The sequence below is a fragment of the Penaeus vannamei genome, chromosome 11 (assembly GCF_042767895.1).
Source record: "Penaeus vannamei isolate JL-2024 chromosome 11, ASM4276789v1, whole genome shotgun sequence".
Lineage (NCBI taxonomy): Eukaryota > Metazoa > Arthropoda > Malacostraca > Decapoda > Penaeidae > Penaeus > Penaeus vannamei.
The window spans coordinates 38,395,660-38,418,159 of NC_091559.1; the positions used below are offsets into that span (position 1 = coordinate 38,395,660).

At 49.5% G+C, this 22,500-nt stretch overlaps 1 protein-coding gene across 1 annotated transcript in view; it reads left to right on the plus strand.

The window, feature by feature from the left end:
* LOC113806947 (uncharacterized) overlaps window positions 1–22,500 on the plus strand; it is a 1,375,013-nt gene that overhangs the window by 1,141,147 nt on the left and 211,366 nt on the right. The gene's annotated exons all lie outside the window — the stretch shown is intronic.

Genomic DNA, 22,500 nt, shown 5'->3' on the forward strand with positions numbered 1-22,500 from the left:
TCCGCCTCCTCCGCCTCCTCCCTCCACCTCCTCCGCCTCCTCCCTCCACCTCCTCCGCCTCCTCCCTCCACCTCCTCTTTCTCCTCCTCCTCCTCCTTCCTCTCCCTCCTCCTCCTCCTCCTCCCTCCCTCCTCCTCCTCCCCTCTTCCACCACCTCCACATCATACATTTATCTCTCTTCCCCTCCAACTCTCCCCTCTTCTGCTGCTTGTGCCTTTCTTCCTTCTTTTTCCTCTTTCCCTCTTCCTTTGCTCATACCCCCTCCCCCTCCGCCATAGCCACCTCATCTGTCTCCCCCCAACAGTACTCCCTCACGCTTCAGCTACACACGATCCTCTCTATTTCCACTCTCTCCTTCTTTCCTTCTACCTTCTGTCACCTCCCACTCCTCTCCGTATTCTCTCTCCTCTTCTCTCTCTACCCCTTCCGCCTTCCGTCCCCTCTCTCTCTCTCTCTCTCCTCCTTATTCTCGCTTTTTTTCTCTTTTCCCTCTTTCGTTCCTGATCTCTTCTTCTTCTTCACCATTCCCTCCTTTTCTCCTTGCCTTTCGCTCTTCCCGTATCCTTCATTTCTCCCTCTCCCCATTTCATCCTTCCCCATTCGTTTCTCTTTCCTCCAAACTCCTTTTTTATTCTTTCTTTATTCCCTTCTCTTCTCTGCCCAGTCCTACCTCCGTCTCTCCTTCTTGCTTCTCTCCTCTCCTCTCCTCTCCTCTCCTCTCCTCTCTCCTCTCCTCTCCTCTCCTCTCCTCTCCTCGTTCCTCTCCTCTCCTCTCCGCTCCTCTCCTTCTCCCTCCTCTCTCTCTCTCCCTCCTCTCCCCTCCTCCTCCCTCCTCTCCTCTCCTCTCCTCCCTCTCCTCGCTTTCGTTTCCCCCTCTCCTCTATCGCCTCCTTGTTTCCCATCACTACTTAGCTTCCCTCCATTTTTTCCCCCTCCTCCTCCCTTTTCTCCCCCTCCTCCCTCCTCCCCGCACACTCCCACTTCCTCCTTTCTTATCCCTTTTGAGCTTCTCTTCTTTCTTTTTCTTCTCCTCTTCTGTGCTCTTCCTGGGTGTTTACCTTAGTCCTCTTTGCCTCTCTTCTTCCTTTTCCCCCTTTCCTCCTCCCCCTCTTTCCTCCACGTCCCCTCTCTCTCTCTCCTCCCTTCCCCGCACATCCCCTCTTCCTCCTTTCTCACCCCTTCTTTGCCCTTTCTCCCTCCCTCCTTTTTCCTTCCCCCCTCCTCCTCCTTTCTCACCCCTTCTAGTCTTCATCCTCCCTTTTCTCATTCTCCTCCTCCCTTTTCACCCTTTTGATTCCCCCTTCCTCCTTTTCCTCAGTCCCTCCCTTCCTTTCTCACTTGTGACCCCTCCTCCTGTTTCCCTCCCTTTCCCTTCTTTCACCCCCTCCTCCCTCCCTTTCCTCCCCTTCCTCCATTCTCACCTCCTCTTAGCCCCTCCTCCTTTTCCTCCTCTCCTCCTCCTCTCACCCCTTCCTCAGCCTTCCTCCCTTCCTTTTCCCCTCCCCTCTTCCTTCTTTCACTCCTTCTCACTCTTCCTCCCTCCCTTTTCCTCGCCCCCTCCCTCTTCCTTCTTAGACCCTCCCCTCCTTTTTCCCTCCCCTTCTTCCTTCTTTCTCACCCCTTCTTAGCCCCTCCTCGGCGTCCCCTCTTAGGCTCCCCGACGCGAGGCTCCAACGCGTCTTGTCGAGGGGACTTTTTCTCCCCCCTCCCCCCTCCCCCCACAGTGGCTGCTCCCCCCCCCCCCTCCTTCCCCGCCTCCCTGAGAACCAACACCGGATGCTTCGTAGTTTTCTTCTCCGAGGCGCCTCTCTCTCGCCCTGTCGTGTGGGGGGGAGGGAGGGGAGGGGGAGGGGGGGAAGGGAGGGTGAAGGGGAGGGATGGTGGGGGAAGAGGAAGGAGGGAGGAGGTAGGGGGAGGAGGAGAGGGGAAGGGGGGAGGGGGAGAAGGGGAGGGAGGGTGGGGGAAGGGAGAAAGGATGGGAAGGGGGGGGGAGGGAGAGGAGGAGAGGGAGGGGGAAAGGCAATGGGAAGAGGGAGGGAGGAGGAGGAAGGGAGGGGGAAAGGGATGGGGAAGGAGGAGGGGGAAAGGATGGGAAGGGAGGGGAGGGGGAAAGGATGGGAAGGGAGGGGAGGAGGAAAGGAGGGTGAGGGAAAGGATGGGAGGGAGGGAGGGAAGAGAAGAAGGGAAGGAGAGAGACAGACAGACAGACAAACATATAGAGCCGTTTGTCTGTCCATGCCTCTCACTTGATACATCTACGCCACAAAACACGTACAAACACACACACGCGCGACCCCTACATCCTTCACATCAACATTCACTCATTCACTCACTCATTCGTCACCCTCGCAGTCCACCGTCTACACTCCTTCACTCAAACACTCACAAGTTGAATTTCCTTACTCACTCACTCATTTTCTATCCATCCACTTATTGTTGAATTCACTCACGATCTTACTCACTCTTAGTGTTTACTCACGGCCTGAATAATGAGTTAACTGTCCTCGTTTACTCATTTCGTCGATGTTCTTCCGTTTATTCATTTCTTCATCACTTTCTGTGTTTATTAATTTCCTAGTTATCTCCTTTGGTTGATTTCCTCATCGCTTGTGTACTCATTTCTCATGGCTTCCTTTTGTTTACTTGTTTCAGCATCACTCCTTATTTACTCATTTCCCATTAACCTGCCTTGTTTATTCATTTCCTTGTTTGTTCATTTCTTTGTTTATTCATTTCCTTGTTTATTAATTTCCTAATCGTTTCCTTGTTTATTCATTTTCTCATTACTGTCATGTGTTTACCCATCCCCCCAACACTCCCTCTTGTTTACATTTTCTTCCACGATTCCCCTTGTTTACCCATTTCCCTCATCAACCCCTTGTTTACCCATTTCCCCTGCTTACTCATCATCTTCCTTAATCCCATTTTCCTCTCCAGTCCCCATTTTCCTCATCACTCCCTCTTTTTATTGTCTATTTCCCCATCACCCCCTTTCTTACTCATTTCCCTATCAACCTCTTTTGTTTACCCATTTTCCTCATCACTCCCCTTGTTTACCCATTTCCCCATCATTCACCTTGTTTACTCATCTTCCTCAACCCCATTTTCCTCCTCACCCCCCCCCCCACCCCCGCAGCAACCGGCACTGAGTATCCAAGGTGCCAATTACCCAGTGCCATTAAATCCCCCCCCCTCCCCCTCCCCTTTTTTATTTATTTGGTCATATGGCCGCTCTTAATAGCATTCCGGCTTCTTCAGTGACCACACCAACAGATAGTAATTAGAAGGGACTAATTTCAGTGTCATTAGTGCTAGGCCTACAAAATGGGCGGTTAGCTCGACGGCGGCTGGGTGGAGGGTGGGGGGTGGGGGTGAAGGGAGAGGGGTCGAGGGGGTAAGGGGGGTTGGTAGCTACTGGAGCGTGGACAGTGACGGGCGTTTTTTGTTTGTTTGTTTGTCGTTTTGTTTGTTTGGTTGTTGAGGTGGTGGTGTGTTGTCTCTCTCTCTCTCTTTTTATCATGTAAAATTTCATGATTTGTAATGGTGTCTGTTGAAACTGTTATATAAAGACACACTCACACACACACGCGCGCACACACACATGTATATATATATATATATATATATATATATATATATATATATATATATATATATATATATATATATATATATATATATATATATATATATATTACACACACGCACACACACACTATGTGTTTGCGTGATAAATGTGTGTATGTGTGTGTGTGAGAGAGAGCGAGCCGCCGCGTGCACCGCCGCACACGTGAGCGCCGCGCGAGGCGAGCGGGAGAGCCGGCCGGAAAGAGCAGCGCGAGAAAGAGAAGGTCGAAGCCGTGGATATTCCATTAAACTCGACTGGGAGTTTAAACCACTTACATCTGCATGTTCCTATAATCCTTAATTGAAATTCAAGTTGTAGGACATTTTGCGTAGCATTAATTCATCAGCAAAATTGATACAGTTTATTAGACGTCGGACATTTCCAGCTGGGGGTTGGAGGCTGCAGCGCGGAGGACAAACATCGGAGGGGGAGAAAATGTTGCGTTGGGAGGAATTAACCATTTCTGTCAAAGGTCCGGGCGTTTTGTGATTTCCGTTTATTTATTTATTTATTTTACTTGTGTGCATGTTTGTGTGTTGGCCTCTGTGTGGAAATGTGTGTATGTGTGTTGGTTTCTGTGTGGATATGTGTATTTGTTTGTTTTGTGTGGATATGTGTATGTGTGTGTGTTTCTGCGTGGAAATGTGTATGTGTGTTTGTTCCTGTGTGGATATGTGCATGTTTGTGTTGGTTTCTGTGTGGAAATGTGTGTATGTGTTTGTTTCTGTGTGGAAATGTGTATGTTTGTTTTGTGTGGAAATGTGTATGTGTGTGTGTTTCTCCGTGGAAATGTGTATATGTGTGTGTGTGTTTCTGTGTGGAAATGTGTATGCGTTTGTGTATGTGTACGTATGCTTGTATATAAGGATATATGTACGTCTGCTCCTGCCGGCGAATGCGTAGTACCTACTATGTGTACCTGCGCACATACCTCTACATGTCTGTGCGTTCGTCTCCAATCTAAGGGCCTGCGTGTGCGTATGTATGTGCGTGCGGCAACAAGACATTTATCTTGCATTGTCCTCTGGCCACGTCGCCACGCCACACCCGGGAGGGGGGGGGGGCGGTAATTAATTGCAGCAATACCCCCCCCTCCTGCACCCCCTCCACCCCCCTCTGCGCGATCCCGGATAAAGGGAGGGCGCTAAGGGGGGTGGGGGTGATAAGTTAAGGGAGAAGGGGGGGGAGGGCAGGGAGTGGAGGGTGTTGAAGGGAGGATATCGGCGAGGGAGACAAGGGATGGTATACGATAAGAGGTGGATAGAAGGATAAGGATAGGGAATTAAGGGAGAAGGGGGAGTGAGGAAAGGGAGGAAGAGGATGGAAGGGAGAGAGAAGGGGGAGTAAGGAAAGGGAGGGAGAGAAGGGGAGTGAAGAAAGAAAGAGGAAGAGGATGGAAGGGAGAGAAAGGGGAGTGAGGAAAGGAGAGGGAGAGGATGGAAGGGAGAAAGAGAGGGGGCTTAGGACAGAGCATGAAAGGGGAAAAGATTATGTGGAAAGTGGGTAAAAAAGAGGAGGAAAAATGAAAAAGAGAGTAAAAGGGGAAGGAAGGAAGAAGAAAGGAAGAAACGGGATAGAGGGAAAGAAGAAGATGAAGAAAAGGAGTAAGAAAGGAAAGAAGAGGATAAAGAAAAGAATAAAGGGGAGTGAGGACAGAGGCTGAAGAGGGGGGGAGAGGAAGAGGACGAGGAGAGAGGGGAAAAAGGGGGGAAGGGGATGAGGAAAAGGGATAAAGAGGATATGGCGCAGAAAGGTTTCTTTCTTATGAGATAGAGGAAGCTACAGTTTAGGAGAGGTGGGTAGAATGAGCGTGAGGGGAGGGGTAGGGTAGGGGCTAGGGGGGCAATGGGAGGGGGTATTAGGGGGCTAGGGGAGCACTGGGGCAATGGGAGTGGGGGTAGTAAGAGACTAGGGAGGTAGAAGAGGGAGGGAGAAGAGGGTGAGGGGTTAGTAGAAGGGGACTAGGGGGAGGGAGAAGAAGGGGTGGGGGTAGTAGCGGGCTAAGGGAGGGCAGGGGGCTAGGGGAAGGAGAGGGGAATAGGGAGCAAGGGGAAGAGGAGGGGAGGGCTAGGGGGAAAGGGGAAGAGGGTAGTAGGGGCAAGAGGAGAAGGGGAAGGAGGGAAGGAGGCGGCAAGGGGAAGGTGGAGAGGGTAGTAGGGAGCAAGGGGAAGAGGAGGGGGGCCTAGACGGAAGGGAAAAGGGGGGAAGGAGAGGGTAGTAGGGAGCAAGGGGAAGAGGGAGGGGGCCTCAGACGAAGGGAAAGGGGGAAGAGGGTAGTAGGGAGCAAGGGGAAGAGGAGGGGGGGCTAGACGAAGGGGGAGAGGGAGGGTAGCGGGGTTATAAGGCGAGCCGAGGGTCCTGGCAGGACGAGACCATATGTTCCATTAAATTGATTGGCCTACATTGTACTCTAATTCAATCATCGCCGGGCCTATGGGCGAGGCTGATGAAGACTCACGAGGTGTTCTGTAGCTGGCCCGCGCCCCCCTCGCTTTCCCGCCCCCCCCCCCCTTCCCCCTACTCTTCCTTTCCCTTTTTTTCCTCTCCTTCTCCATCCCTTTTTATCGACCTCCTCTTCAATGGCTTTTTTTTTTCTCTTATTTTTGCTCCCCTTCCCTTTCATCGTTCTTCTCCTTCTCCTTCTTTACTTCCTCCTTCTCCTTCTTCTTCTCCTCCTTTTTCTTCTCCTGCTCCTCCTCCTCCTCCTCTTTCTCCTCCTCCTCTTCCAACCTCTCTCTCCTCCTCCTCCTTCTCTTTCTTCTCCTCCTCCTTCTCTTTCTCCTCCTCCTCCTCCTCCTCTTCCAACCTCTCTCCTCCTCCTCCTCCTCCTCTCCCTTCTCTTCCCTTTCTCCTACTACTCCTCCTCTTTATCCTCTTTATCATCCACTTCTTCTCCCCCTCCTCTTCTTCTTTCATCTCCTCCTCCCCTTCTCCCACTTCCATCGGCTCCTCTCCCTCCTTTATCAGCCTCTCCCCCTCCCCCTCTCTCTCTGCCGCACTTCCCGCCCCCGCCCTCGCCTCCTCAGCCCCCTCTTCCGCCCCCTCTTCCGCCACGCCCTGGTCAGCCTGACTCCTCCCTTCGGGCGTCCCTCCTCCCCTCCGACCTCCTCATCCTAATCCTCCTGCTCCTCCTCATCGTCATTATCACCGTTATCATCACATCGTCATTATCTTGGTTATCATGACTATCGCCACCACCATCCTTACATATATATGTGTGTATATATATCTATATCTATGTATATCTATGTGTGTGTGTGTGTGTGTGTTTATATATATATATATATATATATATATATATATATATATATATATATATATATACATATATATATATATATATATATATATATATATTCCTCTCCCTCTCCCTCTCTCTCTCCTCTCCCTCTCTCCCTCTCCTTCTCCTTCTCCCTCTCCTCTCCTCTCCTCTCCCTCCTCCCTCCCCCTCCCCTCCTCCCTCTCCCTCCCCCTCTCCCTCCCCCTCCCCCTCCCCCTCTCCCTCTCCCTCTCCCTCTCCCTCTCCCTCTCCCTCTCCCTCTCCCTCTCCCTCTCTCTCTTCCTCTCCCTTCCTCTTCCTCTCCCCTTCCTTCCTAAGCGGCTGTTGCATTTTGTTGATTGATACTTGATCGAATGACAACACGAACCCTTAATTCTTCTATGAAATATATATTTTTTGTTCTTTCTTACTGGAAGGGGGAGGGGGGGAGGGGGAGGGGGAGGGGGTCGGTAATTACTCATAATGGATCTTTAATTGAACTTATTATGCCATTTTGAATTTTATTTCTTGCTTGCTTATTTTGTTGATTTCTTTCTTGTTTTTTTTCTTCTTTTTTGTCATTAAGGTTGTCTTTGTTATTAGTTTGTACACGGTTTGTTTGGGATACAATAGGATGCACTTTTGTAATTGTTTATGCAATTTGTGCGCAATATTTGAAGTTGTTTTGGCTCATTCTTAGGCGTTGAAAGATAAATGTTTTTTTTCTTTCTTTCTTTCTTTTTCCTTTTTTATTTATTTATTTCTTTTTTTTTTAGTTCGTGATTTCCGGTTTTGATAATGTGGTTTATTTTCAGACGTTGACAGATAAACAATTTTTTTTCTTTTTCCTTTTCTTTTTTTGTGATTTCTTGTTTTGATAATGTGTTTTATTCAAAGGCGTTGGCAGATAAAGATATATTTTTTTCTTTATCCTTTTCCACTTTTTTATTATTTTTCTTTGGTGATTTCCGGCTTTGATCATGTGTCTGATTCTTGTTTTTTTTCGGTTTTGATAATGTTTTTTACTTTTGCTTTTTTCTTTCTTTTTCTATTTTTGTCTTTTTGGTTTTGATAATGTGTTTTGTCTATCTCTCTGTTCTCTTTCATTTTTTTTATTTTTTTGGGGGGGGGGATAATGTGTTTTTCTTTCTCTCTCTCTTTTTTTTATTTTATTTTTTTTTTATTTCTTTTTATTTTTTGATATTCGGTTCTGATAATGCGTTTGCCTCCAAGGACAAGAACGGCGAACGTGTTGATGCCAGGGAGCAGACTGCAAGATCGTGACCCTCCGCTGTCATGGCACTTAAGCGTGGCATCGACTGAGCGGCTCGGACACATGTTCCTCGGCTTATGTTGGTGGGACTCATTTTTGGCTACTGGACCGAGCAGAATGAGGGCATGGGAGGCGTTAAGTGGTTTTCTTTTTCTTCTTCATCTATGTTCAGTTATTTATTTATTTGTTTGTTTGTTAAATTTTATGTTCTATTTTTTTTTTTTTTTTTTTTTTTTTTTTTTTTTTTTTTTTTTTTTGTACAGGGGTCATGTTTGAAGGAAGCGTTAATGAAACAACGAAGGGAAGGACAGGAATAAACAGGAAGTAAAGAAGAAGAAATAAAGCGATGAAGAGACAGTGAGTAAGTGAAAGAGATAAAAGAAAGAGAGACAGATAGACAGAAACAGAGATGGAAAGGGACAAGGAGAGGGAGAGAGAGAGAAAGAGACAGGCAGACAGATAGACAGAGACAAAAACAGAGATGGAGAGAGAGAGATAAATAGAGAGAGCGAGAGAGAGACAGGCAAACAGGCAGACAGAAACAGAGATGGAGAGAGAGAGAGAGAAACAGGCAGAGACAGAAACAGAGATGGGGAAAGAGAGAGACAAACAGACAGACAGACAGAAAGACAGATACAGACAGACAGAGGGAGGGAGGTGGGTGGGCAGTGGACAGCAGAATCGGATAGGGCGGGCTGGGGAGCGGACAGGAGAGAGGGATAGGGTGGGTAGGGGGTGGGCAGGAGAGAGGGATAGGGTGGGCTGGGGAGTGGACAGGACAGAGGGATAGGGTGGGGTGGACAGTGGACAGCAGAATCGGATAGGGTGGGCTGGGGAGTGGACAGGAGATAGGGATAGGGTGGGCTGGGGGAGTGGCAGGAGAGAGGGATAGGGTGGGTGGGGAGTGGGCAGGGAGAGAGGGATAGGGCGTGGGCTGGGGAGTGGACAGGAGAGAGGGATTGGGTGGGTGGGGAGTGGGCAGGAGAGAGGGATAGGGTGGGTGGGGGAGTGGGCAGGAGAGAGGGAGATAGGGTGGGTGGGGAGTGGGCAGGAGAGAGGGATAGGGTGGGCTGGGGAGTGGACAGGGAGAGAGGGATAGGGTGGGCTGGGGGAGTGGACAGGAGAGAGGGGATAGGGTGGGTGGGGAGTGGGCAGGAGAGGAGAGGATAGGGGTGGGCTGGGGAGTGGACAGGAGAGAGAGGGATTGGGTGGGTGGGGAGTGGGCAGGAGAGAGGGATAGGGTGGGTGGGGAGTGGGCAGGAGAGAGGGATAGGGTGGGTGGGGGAGTGGGCAGGAGAGAGGGATAGGGTGGGCTGGGGAGTGGACAGGAGGAGAGGGATAGGGTGTGGGCTGGGGAATGGACAGGAGAGAGGGATAGGGTGGGTGGGCAGTGGACAGCAGAATCGGATAGGGTGGGTGGGCAGTGGACAGCAGAATCGGATAGAGTGGGCTGGGGAGTGGACAGGAGAGGCGGGTATAGGGTGGGTGGGGAGTGGGCAGGAGAGAGGGATAGAGTGGGTGGGCAGTGTACAGCAGAATCGGATAGGGTGGGTAGGGAGTGGGCAGGAGAGAGGGATAGGGTGGGGCTAGGGGAGTGGACAGGAGAGAGGGATAGGGAGGGTGGGGAGTGGACAGGAGAGAGGGATAGGGAGGGTGGGGAGATGGACAGGAGAGAGGGATAGGGAGGGTGGGGAGTGGACAGGAGAGAGGGATAAGGTGGGCTGGGGAGTGGACAGGAGATAGGGATAGGGTGGGCTCGGGAGTCGGCAGGAGACAGGGATAGAGTGGGCTAGGGAGTGGACAGGAGAGAGGGATAGGCAGGGTGGGGAGTGGACAGGAGAGAGGGATAGGGAGGGTGGGGAGGGGACAGGAGAGAGGGATAGGGAGGGTGGGGAGTGGACAGGAGAGAGGGATAAGGAGGGCGGGGGAGTGGACAGGAGAGAGGGATAGGGTGGGCTGGGGAGTGGACAGGAGAGAGGAATAGGGTGGGTGGTCAGTGGACAGGGAGAGAGGAATAGGGTGGGTGGGGGAGTGGACAGGAGAGAGGGATAGGGTGGGTGGGGAGTGGACAGGAGAGAGGGATAGGGTGGGCTGGGGAGTGGACAGGAGAGAGAGGGATAGGGTGGGCTGGGCAGTGGACAGGAGATAGGGATAGGAGGTGGGTAGGGGAGTGGCGCAGGAGGAGAGGGATAGGGTGGGTGGGGGAGTGGGCAGGAGATAGGGATAGGAGATGGGCTGGGGAGTGGACAGGAGAGAGGGATAGAGGTGGGCTGGGGCAGTGGACAGGGAGATAGGGATAGAGTGGGCTGGGGAGTGGACAGGAGAGACGGATAGGGTGGGTGGGGAGTGGACAGGAGAGAGGGATAGGGTGGGTAGGGGGTGGGCAGGAGAGAGGGATAGGGTGGGTGGGCAGTGGACAGCAGAATCGGATAGAGTGGGCTGGGGAGTGGACAGGAGAGGCGGGTATAGGGTGGGCTGGGGAGTGGAGAGGAGAGGGGGATAGGGTGGGGTGGGGAGTGGACAGGAGAAAGGGATAGGGTGGGCTGGGGAGTGGACAGGAGAGAGGGATAGGGTGGGTGGCCAGTGGACAGGAGAGAGGGATAGAGTGGGTGGGCAGTGTACAGCAGAATCGGATAGGGTGGGTAGGGAGTGGGCAGGAGAGAGGGATAGGGTGGGCTGGGAGGTACTATTTCAACGCGGCGACAAGTGTGTTCTTTGTGTTGGCCGAGTTGCTTTTGTCGCGCTGTAATTGCTGCCGATCTCGTCGACTTCGCCAACGGACAAGGGAGGGGGGGAGGGGGGGAGAGCGAGAGAGAGAGAGAGGGGGAGAGAGAGAGAGAGAGAGAGGGAGAGAGAGAGAGAGAGAGAGAGAGAGAGAGAGAGAGAGAGAGAGAGAGAGAGAGAGAGAGAGAGAGAGAGAGAGAGAGAGAGAGAGAGAGAGAGAGAGAGAGAGGGGGAGGGGGGAGAGAGAGAGAGAGAGAGAGAAAGAGAGGGGGAGAGAGAGAGAGAGAGAGAGAGAGAGAGAGAGAGAGGGAGAGGGAGAGAGAGAGAGAGAGGAAAGTCAGACAGACTGAGAGAAAGAGAGAGTGAGATGAGAAAGAAAGGGAAAGGCGGGAGAGAGAGGGGGAAGAGACCCCATCCGCACACACAAAGAGATAGGCAGACAGACAGACAGACAGAAAGAGCGAGAGACAGAGACAAAGAAAAAGAAAGACCAAGAAAGTCGGATAGAACAAAACGCATATATAGATTTATCCAAATATCCACTTGTTCTCTTGTACTTCCTCCCCCCCCCCACCCCCCTTTCTTTTGATGTTTTTACCTCTCCCCCCTTTTCCCCCTTCCCCCTCCCCCCCCTTCTGTGATTGTTTCCCCTCCTACCTTCCCTCCCTATCTTTTCCCCCCTTCTTTTCCTCCCCTTTTCCTCCCTCGCTGTAGGCAATTCCGAGAAACTTGACCCCATTACCAATATGCACTCTCGGGTTTTCCTCGCCTGTGTGTCTGTGTGTTTGTGCGCGAGGGGGCGTGTGTGTGTTTGTGCGCGAGGGGGCGTGTGTGTGTTTGTGCGCGAGGGGGCGTGTGTGTGTGTTTGTGCGCGAGGGGGCGTGTGCGTGTTTGTGCGCGAGGGGGCGTGTGTGTGTTTGTGCGCGAGGGGGCGTGTGTGTGTTTATGCGCGAGGGGGCGTGTGTGTGTTTGTGCGCGAGGGGGCGTGTGTGTGTTTGTGCGCGAGGGGGCGTGTGTGTGTTTGTGCGCGAGGGGGCGTGTGTGTGTGTGCCTTCGTCCGCTCTTAGGATTGCGTTCGTTCCATCTAGAAATTTACTTGATATTCCATTCCATTTACTTGTCTCGTCCAGAATTGCGTGTGTCCCGCCGACCGGTTTATTTGACGGTGCCCGGCCTTGCGTGCGTCCCCCGCCGGAAAGTGTGTTTGCTCCCGACGACCGCCTTGTTTGCACGCATTGACAGGTGGATTTCCCATTTCCCCGAGTGTCTTTGTTTCCCCATTGTCGGCGTTTTTGTTGTTTTGTTAGATGGGGAAATGCCTTCGTCCCCTCTGAGCGAGCGTCGGGCCCGTCGTCGGCGCTGGACGGCGGGATCGGCGGGATCGGCGGGATCGGCGGGAACGTGGACAAGGGCCGCCACCCAGGAGCGCGTCGGCGGCCCGGCCTGCGACGTCTGTGGTCCGTTGTGCGTTCGTGGGTATGTGGGGTGGGGTCGGGGAGGGGGAGATGGGGGAGGGGGGGTGATTGTGTGTGCGTGTGTCTGTGAGTATGTGTCTGTCTATTCGTCTGTGTGTGTGTGTGGATGTATTCGTATTAGTGTATACGCGTGTTGTCCGTCTGAATTCGTGTATGTATGTGTGTGTTCTCTCCCCCCCTCCCCCTTCCCGCGTGTTCGTGCGTGCGTGCGCGTCTGTGCGTGTGTGTGGGCCGGTGTTGTCGGCAATTAGCGACGCGGATCATGACTCGGGTGCCAACGCCGCCCCCCTCCCTCCCCTCCCCTCCTCCCCCTCCCCCTACGGACCGGCAATGCCTCGTCGTATGATTATGTCGTCTGTCTTCCTCCTCCTTGATAGCATCTGCCGGCCACCACAAGGACCGTCCTTTACGTCCGTGGGTTTATGCGCTCCCCCGCCGCCGTAGGGTCGAGTTTCCGAGGCGACACCGCCCCGAACGCGACCTTATATGCGGCGGAATCGGGTGTGGTCGCCGCTTTTCCTTCATCAGAATGGTCATTGGGAGACAAATAAGGTGTTTAATGTCGTCTTGCCCGGCGAATATCGACCTTACCTCGAGGGGCCATTGGGGTCATCTTTGCGGCTTGCTTTATGACCCGGACAAACCAAAGTCCGAAGTGACGGTGGCTGAAAGATGGAAGCTATTTGCATAAATGGATACTTCGGGTCGTTATAGATAAGTGAGTCTTTGCAACGGGAGTAAAACGTGAAAGTACGACAAGGAGCACATATATATTATCTTTTTCTTTCACTGAAAAGATAGAAAGGTCGATCACTGAGGAGCGAATGGTGTGTGAGAGAGAGAGAGAGAGAGAGTAAATGGTGAAAAAGCGAAATAGTGAAAAAGCTAAATGACGAAATGGCGAAGTAAAGAAATAGCAAAATAAAGAAAAAACGAAATACCGAATAAACGAAATAGCAAAATGCCGAAATAATGACACAGCAAAATACCGAAATAATGAAATGGCAAAATACCGAAATAACGAACTAACAAAATACCGAAATAACGAAACAGCAAAATACCGAAATAACGAAATACCGCTATACGGAAATAACGAAACTGGCGAAATTGCTCTTCCCTCCGCCACCCTTGTGCAAAGTTCCGGTTGCATCCGCATTTGCTGTTGACTCGCTGCTCGACCAAGTGAGATTCAGTGCCTTCGATTTGCAACACAAAATGCCGGCTGCATTGTTGAGAGTCGGGCGGAGTTGAGCTTGCATGTTTGACCTCCAGCTTAGGCCTGTGCACGTGGCGGCCGGGACATTCCTGCTCGGGATTTTTTTTCTCTCTTATTGTTGCTCTCTGTTGGTTTTGTTGCTGTTTCAATTGTTTTCTTGTTTTAGTTGTTTTTCTTGTTATGTATGTATATGTATATATATATATATATATATATATATATATATATATATATATATATAGAGAGAGAGAGAGAGAGAGAGAGAGAGAGAGAGAGAGAGAGAGAGAGAGAGAGAGAGAGAGAGAGAGACAGACAGACAGACAGACAGAAATTCTCATTCTTATTATTATTGTTATATTTTGTTTTTGTTTTTGTTTTTCTTACTATTTATTTTTGTTTTCTCTCGGAATGTTTTTTAGGATTTTCTGTATATTTTTTTATTTTGTTTTATGACATTCCCAGTTTGAATGTATTGTTTTTGTCTTTCCCTTCGCACATTTCTCTCTCTCTCTCTCTCTGCCTCGGTAATGTATTTGTTCCAGCGTCTGATCTACGCCCCTAAAGCATGGAGTCCCGCCCGCATGTCCACGCTGGCTTAATGTTTAAATAAACACATAAAAGCATGCATATCCGGCCAGATATATTCGTGTTATGCAAATGAAGGTCATGCATAAACAAACCAATACAGATATGTTTGTAGGAAAGTATGCAAAACAAAGACAGGCATTGAATGTGATACACGCGTACAAGAAAAAAAAAATGAAAAAAGAAGAAAAAAAGAAATAAACAGGAAAAAGAAAAAAGAAAACGAAAAATGAAAGAAAAAAGAAAACGCAAAAAATGAAAGAAAAACGAAAAAAAATAAAGAAAAAGAAAAAAGAAAAAGAAGAGAAAGAAAAAACAATGAAAAAGAAAAACAGAAGAAGCAAGAAAACGAAAAAAAAAGAAAAAAATAGAAAAAGTGAAAGAAACAGGGAAAAAAAAAGAAAGAAAACGAAAAAGTTCAATCGTCTTTCCCCAGACATATGCATGCCTTAAAGCAAGAATCTTGACATACACAAAAGGCATTGCCAATAAAATTCCTTCGCTATATCACTAGAGAAATTCCACGTGTGTCTTGGTTCTTTGGATATTTTTGTTTGTCTTTTTTTGTCTTCTTTTGCTTCTGTTGTTTTAATCATTTTTTCTTTTTTCATTTTTTTTCTTTTCTGGTTCCTGTTTTCTTTTTCAACTTAACTTTTCTTCCATTTTTCTTCATTTTTTCCCGTATTTCTCTATACTTCTTTTACCTTCTTCTTAAATACATACAAATAACTCATCTTCTGAGTTATTCTCCCTTCGTCTTTTCTCCTTTTTTTCCCCATCTTTTACTCTTGCTGTCTTCCTCGGCTTAAATACGCAGAAGTAATTATATGCATAATAGCAGCTGCCAGGGGTGTGTGGACTGCCCTCACGGAAGGCTTCGTTACGACTGACCTTCGGGCGTGGCAGCTCCAGGGATTTAAGTTTGCCTTCGTAATTCGGGTCCACGTTTTAAAAAAAGTCTCCGGGTTGAAGGAGGGAGGCGAGGTGGGGAGGGAAGGGGAGGGGGTATGTAGAGGGTAAGTGGGTAGGGGGGGGGAATCTTTGGGTAACGTGGGTGATTTTTTTTCTTTCGCTTGTTGTTTGTTTGTTTGTTTGTTTTTGCGCGTGTGTGTGTGTCTTCTTTTTCTGCTTCTGTTTGTCTCTTCTTTCTATTTCTCATTTCTCTCTCTCTTTCACTGCCTTCTTCCATCGCCCCTTCTCTTTCCTTTCCTCTCTCACTCCCTCCCTTTCCCTCTCTTTTCCTCTTCTTTCTCTTCGCTTTCTCTGCGTTTTCAAATTCAAACCAGAACCGTTACGTAACGTCTTTACCCCCCTCCCCCCTTTTGTTGCCCCGTTTCGAAAAGCATTTTGCCGCGTCGCATTTCTTTGTTACGGCTGTCCCTGTGTCTAAATGTCCTCCTGCCGAATTCCTGACCTGTCTTCTTCCTTTTTTGCTGATTTTCTGACCTGGCTGCCCCACCTTGCTGAGTTTCTGACCTGCCTGGCTCTTTCTGGCTGAGTTTCTGACCTGCCAGCCCCCTCCTTGCTGAGTTTCTGACCTGCCTGCCCCTCCTTGCTGAGTTTCTGACCTGCCTTCTCCCTTTTTGTTGAATTTCTGACCTTCCTGCCCCTCCTTGCTGAGTTTCTGACCTGTCTGGCTCTTTCTGGCTGAGTTTCTGACCTGCCAGCCCCCTCCTTGCTGAGTTTCTGACCTTCCTTCCCTTCCTTGCTGAGTTTCTGACCTGCCTGATCCCTTCTCGCTGAGTTTCTGGCCCGTCTGCCCCTTTTTGCTGAATTTCTGACCTACTTTCTCTCCTTCTAGCTTCTAGCCCCTTTCTTCCTAAATTTCTGCCCTGCCTGCCCCCTTCTCACTAAATTCCTGACCTTCCTGCCCCCTTCTTCCTAAATTCCTGACCTGCCTGCCCCCTTCTTCCTAAATTCCTGACCTGCCTGCCCCCTTCTTCCTAAATTTCTGCCCTGCCTGCCCCCTTCTCACTAAATTCCTGACCTTCCTGCCCCCTTCTTCCTAAATTCCTGCCCTGCCCCTTCTCCTCCCAACCCCCGTAATGCCCTCGCCGTAAAAACGAGGAGAAGAACGTTGAGGTAAACGTGTGTGTATCCATTTGAACGCTTTGTATACACACAAATCTTTTGTGTATGCAAATGTGCGTTTGGCCTGTCACGTAGGCTTGTATTCGCGAATATGCATGGCGGAAGTGGGAATGGGGAAGGGAGGGAGGGAGGAAATGAGGGAGGAGGAGGGGGAGGGAGGAAGGGAGAGAGGGAAGAAGGGAGGGAGGGAGGAAAGGAGAGAGGGAAAAAGGGAGGGAGGAAAGGAGAGCAGAATAGGAAGAGAAGGAAAGGAAGAGGGAGTGGAGGAAAGGAGGAAAGGAGAGAGGGGAAGAAGGGAGAAAAAGGAGAGAGGGAAGAAGGGAGGGAAGTGAGGAAAGGAGGAAGAGAGGGAAAAGGAGTGAGAAATGGCAGGGGGATGGGGGAGGGAGTGAGGAAAGGCGGGAGAGAGGGAGAGGGAAGGAGGAAAAGTGATGAAGGAAAGGATGGATCGAGGAAAGGAGAGAGGAAACGACGAAGGGAGAGAGAAGGAACAAAACAGAGAGAAAAAGGAAGAGTGACAGAACGATAGAAGCATGTAGAAAGAGGAAGAAGAAAAAAGAAATCAAAGAAAAGAAAGAGATCAAAAAGGAGACAGTCGTTTCGTTGCAATATCGCCCCCCCCCTCCCCCTCCCTCCCCCCATCGACGCATGCAGAATGACCGCCCGACGAGCATTAGCAATCCTGACCCTCCGTCGCCTCCTGTCGCTGTCTATGGGTCTGTCGTTGTTGTTGCAGCTGGCTTCGTGCAACGCTGAAAAGGGAGAAAGGGAGGGGAGGAGGAGGGGGAAGAGAGGGTGGGGGAGGGAGAAAGGGAGGGAGGGAGAGAAGGGGTGGGAGGAGAGGGAGGAGAAGGAGGGAGGGAAGGAGTGGGAGAGGAGGAAGGGAGGGGAGGAAAGGTGGGGAGGGAGGAGGAGAAAAAGGAGGGAGATGGGAAAGGAAGAGAAAGAGGGAGCCAGTAGAAGGGAAGAGAGAGGGAGTAGCAAGAGAGAAACCGAAAAGACAGAGATAAAAAAAAAAAAAAAAAAAAAATCCCCCCAAAAAATCAAAATGAAAGTCCTTCCCCAATCTCATCCCCTCCCCTCCCCCTTCAGTCTTCGAGATGCATCCACCATCCACGGGGACCGGCGACTTCGAATACCCCCTCCCGTCACTCCCAGACTGATCCTCCCCCTCCCCTTCGCCCCACCTCCCACTTCCCCCTCCTCGCCTCCTCGCCCCTCCCTCGCCTCCTAATCCGCGTTGAATCGGCCGCCCTTCGCTAGTGTTCCGGGGGCGTGAAGGACGTGACGATGGAGCGGGCGCTGGTATTATCGGGCGGCCGAAGAAGGGAACACGTGTTGTTGTTGTTGTGGGCGGCGGGTGGGGTTGGGGAGGGCTGGGCGGGTGGTAGGAGGGCGATGGGCAGTGGGAGGGGGATTGTGGAAGTCGGTGGTGGGAGGTGGGGATGGGAAGGGGGTGGGAGATGGGGTGTGGAGGGAGGGAGGGGGGAATGGAGGGAAGGTGGAGGGGGAGCGGAGGTTGGGGAGAAGGGTAGGGAGGTGAAGGGAATTCAGGGAGGCAGGAGAGAGAAGAGAAGAGGGAGAATGGGAGGAAGGAGAGGCGAGAAAGGGAAGGAGGAGAGAGAGAGAGAGAGAGAGGAAGAGACACGTTGGAGGAAAGGGAGAAGGAAAGAGGCATGAGGGAGAGCAGAAGAGTGTGAGGACGGAGAGAATGAGGGGAGGAGAGTAGAGGGAGAAAAGAGAACGGGATGTAGGGAAGAGAGAGAGAGGAGCAAGTGGGTGGGAAGGAGGATAGAAGGAGGGAGGGAGGGAGATGGGGAAGGGGTGACAGGGAGGAAGAAGAAAAAGGGAGAGAAGAGAAGAGAGAGAAAGAGAAGGAAAAAAGAAGAGAAAGAGAAGAGAGAGAGAGAGAGAAGGGGAAGAGAAGAAAGGAAAAGAGAAGAAAGGGGTAAAGAGAGAGAGAGAAAGAAAATGAGAAAGAGAAATGTGAGAGCATCCATGTGTTAGAGAGAAGGGGAAGGGAATATGAACTCTTAATTCATTTAGAATTTATTTATTTATTTATTTATTTTATATTTATTTATTTATTTATTTATTTATTTTTATTTGCATGCGCGTGTGTGTACGAACAGATAGGTGTATTTGTGTACGTATCCACATGTATGTATGTACGTGTGTGTCTGTATGGATCTTTATGTGTGCGCGTTGATCTGTTCTTTGTGTGTGATTGGTTAAGCCTTTTTTCTCCCTCCTCTCTTTGTGTGAATATACTTTTTTGTATTTTTTTTTCTCCATTTAATCAGATAACCGTCATCCATTGTATGATTGATTCGAAATTTGCCAGGATTATAACCCTTTCTGAAGAGAGACAATATTTTTCTTTTTCTTTTTCTTTTTGTTTCATTTTAGTTTATCCCCTTTTTCCTTTATTTTATTTTATATTTTCTTTGTTTTTTTCTGCTCTTTCATTTTACGTCATATTTTTCTCTTTCTTTTTTCTATTTTTTTTCATTTTATTTCACATTTGTCTTTCTTTATTTCTTCTCTTTCAATTGATTTCACATTTTCTTTCTTTTCCTCTTCCTTCATTTTATTCACATGTTTCTCTTTTTTTCTTCTCTTTGATTTTATTTCACACTTTCCTCTTTCTTTGTTTTCCTCTCTTTCAATTTATTTTTACATCTTTTTTCTTCTTCTCTTTCATTTTGTTTCACATTTCTTTCTTTCTTTCTTCTTTCATTTTATTTCAGATCTTTCTCTTTTCTCTCTCTCTTCTCTTTCATTTTAATTCACGCTTTTCTTTTTCTTTTTTTTCTCATTTTATTTCATCCCCTTTTTAGCACAACCCCCCCCCCCCCCACGATAATAGCATCATGGCGAGGGGTCAGATGTCAAAGGTCACAGAGACGAAATTACAATTCAAGAGATTTTGAATTTAGAAACTTATCAAACGACGCGCCTTTCCCTCTATACTTTGCAATGGGCTTGAATTGCGGTGTCGATGGGCCCTTGCAATTGCAGAGGGAAGACAGATAGGCCTATAACTGCTGGGGAAAATATTTGGTAGGCGTTTTAATACTTCTGGATGAGAGAGAGAGAGAGAGAGAGAGAGAGAGAGAGAGAGAGAGAGAGAGAGAGAGAGAGAGAGAGAGAGAGAGAGAGAGAGAGGGAGGGAGAGAGAGAGAGAGAGAGAGAGAGAGAGAGAGAGTCTGTGTGTGCTTTTTAGGTTGATTTTGGGTTTTCTGTTTTTTCTTTCTCTCTCTCTTTTCTTCTTTCTTCTTCTGGATGTCTCCGTTTCTATAGCTTTTTTTCTTTATTTTTGTCCGATGCCGTTCAGATCTTTTTCATTTTTTAAAACTGCTTCGGAGCTTTAAAATTTGATGGCAGTTTGAGCTTGAAGTTCGTGTTTGCACACACTCACACACACACACACACACACACACACACACACACACACACACACACACACACACACACACACACACACACACACACACACACACACACACACACACCTCCTCCTACTCTCTTCCTCCTTGCACACGCACACCTCACGCACACTCCTCCTCTCTCTCTCTCCTCTCTCTCTCTCTCTCTCTCTCTCTCTCTCTCTCTCTCACCTCTCTCTCTCCCTCCCCTCTCTCTCTCTCTCTCTCTCTCTCTCTCTCTCTCTCTCTCTCTCTCTCTCTCCTCCTCCCTCCCTCCCTCTCTCTCCTCCTCCTCTCTCCTTCCCTCCTCCTTGTCCTCACCTTCTCCCCTCCAATCCTCCCTTCCTCCCCCTTCCTGTCTTCCCTCCTTTCTTTTTCCCACTCCCTCTCTTCCCTTTCTTCATCTGCCTTCCCACCCTCTCTACATCTCCCTTCCATCTGCTTCCTCTTCCTCCCTCCATTTCCACCTCCACCTCCTTCTTCTTTTTTTTCCTCCTCCTCCTTCTTCCTTCCTTCCTTCCTGTTCTCCACTTTCCTTCTCCTTTCTTCTTTCTTTCATTTCCTTTTTTTCTTCCTCTTTCCTGTTTTCTTCCTTCCTCTTTCCTTTTTTTCTCTTTCCTTTTTCCTTCTTTTTTTTTTTTTTTTTCTTTCTTTTTCTTGAGTTTTTTTCTTTTTGTTTGATTTTTTCTTTTTTCTTTTCTTTCTTTCTTATCTCTTTTCTTTCTTTCACAAGTTTTTTTTCTTCTTTTTCTTTTTTGCTTTTTCTTTTTCTTCTTTTTCTTCTTTTTTTCTTTCCTCTTTTTCTTTCTTTCTTTTTTTATTTTTCTTTCCTTTTTTTTCCTTTTTTGCTTTTTCCTTTGTTTCTTTCCTTTCCTCTTTTTCTCTTCTTTCCTTTTCTTTTTTTCCTTTTCCTTTTTTTTCTTTCCTCTTTTTCTTTTTTTCCTTTCCCTTTCTTCCATTTTTCCCTCTTTCCTCTTTCTCCCCTTCTTCCTTCCCCCTCCTTCCCTTCTTCCTTCCTTCTTCCTCCGCCATCTTCTCCTTTTCCTTCTTCCTTTTCCTTTTCCGTTTCCTTCTTCCTTCTTTTCTTTTCCTCTTCCTTCCTCTTTTCTTTTTCTTTCCCCCTTCACTTTTCCCCTCCCCCCTTCCCCCTTCCTCCTCCTCCCCCTCCCCACCCCACCCCCTTCCCCTCCTCCCTTCCTCCTTCCTTCCTTTCTCCCTCCTCCTTTTTCCCCTTTCTCCTCCTCCTCCTCCTCCTCCTCCTTCTCCTCCTGCTCCTCTTCCGCCATCTTCCCGAGCTTCCTCTCCGTGACGACGCGGCTCCTCCTGACGGGGACGCCTGAACCCGGCTTTCCGAAGGGCACAAAGCCGGGCAGGTAAGGGAAAAGGGGGGGAGGGGGACGGAGGCGATGAAGGTGACGGTGGCGGAGGTGACGATGGCAGTGGTTTTGAAGGTGAAGGTGGCGGTGACGGTGACGAAGTTGACGCTGGCTTTGAAGGTGACGGAGGCGATGTAGGCGGTGGTTTTGAAGGTGAAGGTGACGGTGACGTAAAGTTGACGCTGGTTTTGAAGGTGACGGAGGCGATGTAGGCGGTGGTTTTGAAGGTGAATGTGACGTGAAGGTGACGGTGACGTAAAGTTGACGCTGGTTTTGAAGGTGACGGAGGCGATGTAGGCGGTGGTTTTGAAGGTGAATGTGACGTGAAGGTGACGGTGACGTAAAGTTGACGCTGGCTTTGAAGGTGACGGAGGCGGAGATGTAGGCGGTGGCTTTGAAGGTGACGGTGTTGGTGGCGGTGGCGCCTTTGAAGCTGAAGCTGACGGTGACGGTGATTTCAACGGTGACGTGAAGTTGACGGTGACGATGAAAGTGAAAATGAAGGTGACGGTGACAATGAAAGTGAAGATGACTATGAAGGTGACGGTGACGGTGACTATGAAGATGAAGGTGACAGTGACGATGAAGGCGAAGGTGACGGAGGCAGAGCTGACGGTGAAGGTGAAGATGACTATGAAGGTGACGGTGACGATGAAGGTGAAGATGACTATGAAGGTGACGGTGACGGTGAAAGTGAATATGACTATGAAGGTGAAGGTGACGATGAAGGTGAAGATGACTATGAAGGTGAAGGTGACGATGAAAGTGAAGATGACTATGAAGGTGAAGGTGACGATGAAGGTGAAGATGACTATGAAGGTGAAGGTGACGATGAAAGTGAAGATGACGATAAAGATGAAGGTGACAGTGACGGTGAAGGTAAAGATGACTACGAAGGTGACGGCGACGGAGGCGAAGGCGTATGCGGTGGCGGAGGCGGCGGCGGCGTCTCACGGAGGCTGCACGCCCGCTAATCAGAGCTGTCATCGGCACGTAGGCAAAGAGGCTCCCTTATCAATGGAAGGAGATTGATCATCCAATTAGGGATTCTTCGGCCGTGGCATCGACGGTATTATGCCCGGATGAAGAGGGAGGGAGGGAGGGAAGGGAAAGAGGAGGGAGGGAAAGGAAGGGAGGGAGGGAGGGAGGGAAGGGAAAGAGGAGGGAGGGAAAGGAAGGGAGGGAGGGAGGGAAGGGAAAGAGGAGGGAGGGAGGGAAGGGATGGAAAAGAGGAGGGAGGGAGGAGGGGTTAGGGAAAGAGAGGAAGGGAGAGGAGGGAAGGGGAAAAGGGAGGGGAGAGAGAAGGGAAGGAGAGGGCAGGGAAAGGGAAGAGGGATGGGGAGAGGGAGGGAAAGGAGGGGAGGGAGAGAAAGGGGCAGAGGGAGGGGGTTAGGGAAGGTTGAGGGAAAGGGAGGATGGAAAGGGAGAGAGAGGGAAGGGGGAGG